Below are 6,616 nucleotides of genomic sequence, written 5' to 3' on the forward strand. Positions count from 1 at the left end.
TGTCAGTGAGATGTCCAGTGATAGTGTGAAGCCCAAGACAAGTGTGCTGTTGTGGGTATTATATTACAGACCCTGAGCACAGAGAACCCTGGATGGCTAGGTATACACAGAATGAATATGTTTTCTCCATCGCATCAATAACAAAAACAAGGACGATTCGCTTTATTATTTCAATACAAAAAAAACATACAAAATATAGACAGACAACAATTAAAATGATTTTAAAATTAAAAGTATTAATATAACTTCTAGTTTACAGAAAATATCGTTAATTTAAAATATTAATATTCATATTTAATCAAGAATCCAATTCGTGTCCTTTCTGGCAACACCATGTACAATACTGTAACTGGCTGGGATCGGTAGGTGCTAATAATAATAAGTTGTGTTCATCATACAGCACTGTAGTGCACGGGTTCGTAAAAGGACACAGGCAAGTTAATCTGCACATTGATAAGTTTGTTATCTGCTGGGATCAGAGAGAGCGAAAGCAGAGTTCACGTAGAGTTCATGTTTTACGGTTGACTAGCTATGCAGTGCTGCGTAGCTAGCTCTCTGTTATGAGAGCTGATTTTCTCTCCCTTGCGAGAGAAGTCGCCGTTAAACCGGTCGTTTTTAGTCGTTCTCTGGTAAAAACAAGGAGCGCTACTTTTTGCTCTCCTTAGATCGTTTTCAGGAGCGCGAAGGAGCGCCGGCGCAATCGCGCTCCTTTTAAATCAAGGTCTGCAAACCCCATCTAAACCATATATTATGATTGTAGAACTCTCTTTTTCTTAAAAAAAAAAAAAATAATAATTTGATGTTCATACTAATTTTTGGAAAATTGTGATTTCGCTTCCGTGAAATCGGCCACAAGTAAATTATTTTAGTACAGTATTAATAAATGCATGATTTATGTTGATTTATTGATTATGTTGTTGCTGTTTTTTAACATTTAAATGGAAAAAAAAATAAAAAGTGTAATTCATGGCTTTTTATTTATCTTTGAATATTTTATCATTGAATGTTAATTCTTCCAAAAAGTAAAATGTAAATGGCAATTTGTTTGATGTTAGATTCCTTTTAAAAACTAAATTATAATTTATAAAAATCATATATTGAATCAAGAAAATCAGTTTTAATACAGAATTTTATTATTGGGGCCATTTTTACCTACCTGTCATATGGGGCCATTTTTACCAGGGCCATTTTTTCCGGGGCCTTTTTTTCCGGGGCCATTTTTTCTGGGGCCATTTTTTTCCGGGGCCATTCTTACCGTACACCATTACAGCTACTACCATGCTTTCAAATGCTAGAAGATATTGCTATATGTTGTTAAATGGGTGCTATATTACTGCCATGAAGATATTGCTATATCAGAATGGGTGCTATATTACTGCCATTATAAGCTATCTAGAAGATATTGCTATATCAGCTACTACCATGCTTTCAAATGCTAGATATTTTGTGAAATGGGTGCTATATTACTGCTATTATAAGCTATTACAAGCTGTAGCTAGTGTATATTGCTATACTTTGTGAAATGGGTGCTATATTACTGCTTTTATAAGCTATTACAAGCTGTAGCTAATGACCAGCTACTACCATGCTTCTAAACGCTATTTAATGCTAGGACCAATCCTGCGCTTTAGTGTGCCTGGACCGTCTAGACATGGTAGTGCACTGGCACACACAACATGGAGAAACAACAAAATCACAGCAAAAGTGTTTTTGCAAACACATGCAGTCTTCATAGTCTGTGCATGATGCTACTACTATGATCATTAAATGTATTCCTCCCTTTTTAAAAAATGTTTTAGGTGGAGATGTAGGCCTACAAAATATGAATAGGAACACAATAGACGTTAAGATGCATTATTTAATTTCTTGTTTTTCTTTTAAATGTATCAAGGATCAATCAAATTAAAAGTGAAAATGCTCAGAACATGCAAACTTTCTGGGGCTTCAATTTTTTTTTAATTTTAAATTGATTCTGATGAAAATTACAATAAGTTTGTCATTGTCTTATTTTAATGCAATTATATGATGCATAAAGTACAAAATAAATATAGCCAAAAGATAAACAAAACAACCATTGCAAGTATTTTTTTACCTTTTGTTCTAGTGTGTTTGACACAGAAATATGACTCTCTGTCTTTTCCAGCCTTGATGTAATCCTTGGCTACGTCTAATGGTTTTAGTCTCTTTGGTCTATGCATCATTATAGATTATCCTGTAAATAAAAAAACAATGTATGTCTTCATAACTAATGGTGGATCAAGGGGTTTTCAGTGCTTTACATCCTGTCTATATGCCAAATATTATGTTTTTCATATTTTTTATTAAACTACTTGCATTTTAAAAAGTTTACGCTGCTCATTGAGAAAAGACCAAACTTTATATTTACGATTTTAAAAAAAAATACACAATTTTGGAAATTCTCCACAAACAAGCTATTAATCTCATAAAACAAGTAGGCCTACAGTAATATTTATTATTATCCTGAGAAATTGATGACTCAGGCAGGAGTGAGGTTTTGTTATTTCATGTTTTTACAAAGTAACGCATCAGCCTCAAGTTGTTTGCAAGTGTGCTGATATTCAAAATTACAGTACATACATCTAAGTTGTACTTGACATTAGTTTCACTAAAAATTTACATTTTTTCCCAATTTTTTTTTCATTGTTATATAAGTATGCAAGGATTTTAAACTAACATTATGTTATTTTTTATTGGGCCATATGAGATTAAATTAGCAAACATAACATTTTTTTCAATTATTTAAGTTTTCAGACAGTACGTTAGTTAATCAAATGAGCAAAATATGCATTATACCTCCAGATACTAGGTTACATCAGTTTTATAGTTATCAAAATTTCTAGAGGTTGATGGGGCCTATAAGTCTGAGTTAATTTAACACAAAAAAAAAAAATGAATGATTTGGGACAGCCTAAGCTTACAGTATTCTATTCAACATACCTATTCATCCTTGTGAAAGTAGTCAAATAAACAACGGTGTGCTTTTAACATTAACCTCAAAAACATGAAGTCCAACCTATCTTGAAAAAACACAATATGAAATCCAAAAACCTGTAAATAACGTATTCCATCTATGCGAAATTCGGAGCAAAATGAATATAAACTTTCTAAAAGAGACTCTGATAAAGTGACAATAAAACCATATTCTTCTGCCATAATGTCACACCAAGTCAAATACTGTACAGAACGAAACCATAGAAGACACTAGGCCTAACCTACAGAAAAGAGTAGCAACAGTATAATAGGTCAGGCCTAGGCCTACATTATTTTTTGTGTCTTCTAAGCTCTAGAAATCAGGAATTGAAATTAAGAAATAGTTTTATTGTTGGCTTGTTAGCGAACAGTCCTGCAACACAATTGAAAAGTGGAATGAAATTAAAATTCTCTCGCCTATCCATCGAAAAACTAGAACATGAGGTCCGACTCCAACCTAGAGACGTTAGGTTAGCCACTACTACTACTACTACTACTAGTCATAGCATAAGTCTAGGCCTAGGTCAATTAAGTATAAGGCCTAGGGAGCCTAGGTAGGTTAGCCTAGGCTACTCACCCCTGATGTATCTAGGCCTAGGCCCTATTATATAGAATGCGATATATTATTTAGGAAAGGCTAACATAATAACTACAATTATGATAAAAGGTAAATATGTATTCCTTACTATTGGAACGTGGACTTGGCCTATCGTAGTTTCTTACCGTGCGAGGGCGGGCTTTAATTTCGTAATTCACTTGTTGCGAAATTTGTCACACGGTTCTGATAGAGGGTGTATTTTTTATGTTGAAATTCCGACGTGTACTATTCAACTGCGGACGTTCAACGGATAATAAAGATATTAATAGTGCGCCACCACACGACTGAATAGTAACCATTACATCCTAAATTTCAACCGTGGACGTCCACGTTTGGGTATACGTCCACGTTTGGAAGGTTTGGATTTCATCCAAGGTCCACGATTGCACGTGAAAACACACACACACACACACCTATTATGCAATCTGGGGACCTCCCAACGGGCACATTTTAAACCAACAATATGGGGACAAATTGGGATTCACCTCAATGACAGGACCTCACAAACACAACATACATCCAACCTGCAATTATAGGACCCTCACAAACACACAATACACATCTAACCTGCAAATATAGGACCTCGTAAACACACACCTAACCTGAAATTACAAGACCTCACAAACACACTACATACATCTAATCTGCAATTACAAGACCTCACAAACACAACATACATCTAACCTGCAAATATAGGACCTCACAAACACAAACATATGCATCTAACCTACAAATATAGGACCTCACAAACACAAACATATGCATCTAACCTGCAAATAGAGGACCTCACAAACACACACATATGCATCTAACCAGCAAATATAGGACCTCAGAAACAAAAAACAATTGTTTAAACTTTCCAGAGTTTACTGGATTAAATTTTTGTTCAGGAAATACTTTACCATGTAAACCATTTCGTATTTCTAAAATTGATCAACAAAGCATTTGTACTTGTGATAAAAAATAGCAATTATTGTATGAACTTGTATGTTTTCATGTGACTTTCAAAGAAATTCAGTACTGTACTTCTACTTTTGAAAATTTCTTTTTCCTCGGAACTAATTATTATTTTTTTTTTTGGCTTTGATTTTTTATCAACATATCCTTTCCCATATAAACCATTCTATCTAATCACAACAGTTGGATTGGGAAAATCAGCAAAATAGGGATAAACAAAAAAGTAGACATAAGCCTAAAAAAATTGGATTTTTTTACACTGAAGAATGTGAAAAAATGAGCTTTGACACCTGAGGGATTTTGTTAAAGATCTATTGTTTAACAGGTGTCAACAGACCAGCTGACAGACATCGCTAACAAACTAATAATTTGGTCTAAAACAATTGAAGAAGTCAATGAAACAGAAATCAAGTATTACGTGCATATTTCCTGTAAACTTTTAATTGTACCAAAACCACCGATTTATATAAACACTGTACATATATTTCCACTCATTTAATAGCAGCAAAACTCTTCCTTTGCTCCTTACTGAAGCATTCCCATGGATTTGTACTTTGTACTGCATATGGAAAAAATAACTTGTATTGGGACCCTGACTATAAATTTTTGTTATAACAACTTAATCTGCCAAGTCCTAGCGACTTAGTTATACATAGATTTTACTGTAAATACTACATATGTAAAATAGGCCTAGTATATGTTTTGGCTGTCATACTATGAACCAGGAATGTCTGAAACACTCTTAAAGTATCAAATATTTGAAAAATGAACTTAAAAGTATCAAAATAGCGGAAACGTGGACAAAAAGTATTGTTATCACTAGCAAAAAATTCAGTATAAACAGACAACACCACATCAATGAGTGTTTATTCATTATACAATAATTAGACTTGACTGTAAGTAATAGGCCTAGTATTAATAAATGTTTTGGCTGTCATGCTATGAAACCAGGAATGTCTGAAACACTTTTATTAGTCTCAAAATATGTAAAACATGAAATAATAAGTCTACTGTTAACTTTTCTGACATTTTAACACCAACAAAAGTATTTCAGACATGTGCATATTTAAACTTAAACACTGTACATATATTTCCACTCATGGAATATCAGCAGAATTCTTCCTTTGCTCGTTAACTGAAGTATTCCCATAGATTTGTACTTTCTACTGCATATGGAAAAAATAACTTGGTACTTGGGACCCTGACAATAAGTACATTTTTAAATTTTTGTCCTAGCAACTTAGTTATACATAGAGTTGACTGTTAGTGCTACATATGTAAAATAGGTCTAGTATGTAATTACTGTTTTGGCTGTCATACTATGAACCAGGAATGTCTGAACCACTCTTAAAAGTATCAAATATTTGAAACATGAACTTGAAAGTATCAAAATATCTGAAGCGTGAATTTAAAAGTATTGTTATCGCAGTGAAAAATTCAGTATAAACAGACAACACCACATCAATGAGTGTTTATTCATTATACAATAATTAGACTTGACTGTAATTAATAGACCTAGTATGTAATAAATGCTTTGGCTGTCATACTATGAACCACGAATGTCTGAAACATGAATCATTAAGTCTACTGTGCACGTGTCAGATATTTAAACGCTAACAAAAGTATTTCAGACATTCCTGGTTCATAGTGTTAGTAATATTGAATGTTCATGGCACAACTGCACATGCTGGTCTAAGTATGTGCCAAGTATGAAGGCATTTGCACTAATTTAGTGCCCAAAATGGGTACAAATGCTATGGGCACTGTTGTAATTTCGTATACGTTGACTCAACACAGACACTGGACTCACGTACGTCTAGTCTCTACGATACCTGTTTAATGAGTGTCTCAGCATATCTACATACTGTCGTACAATGATAATATAGAGGGCTCACTACATCCCCCGTTCTTTAAGTCAGATTATTACTGTCGTGAAATTATATTTTCTATTGAACATTAATGCATTAAGTATCTCCGTAGACCACTAACTTTATAATAACTATTTTAACAAACTCTACTAATACTACTAACTCTAACAAATGGATCAACCATATTGTTGTCAACATTATT

The sequence above is a fragment of the Anneissia japonica genome, unplaced genomic scaffold (genome assembly GCF_011630105.1).
Source record: "Anneissia japonica isolate Jap-2015-1 unplaced genomic scaffold, ASM1163010v1 scaffold284698_len23062_cov125, whole genome shotgun sequence".
NCBI lineage: Eukaryota > Metazoa > Echinodermata > Crinoidea > Comatulida > Comatulidae > Anneissia > Anneissia japonica.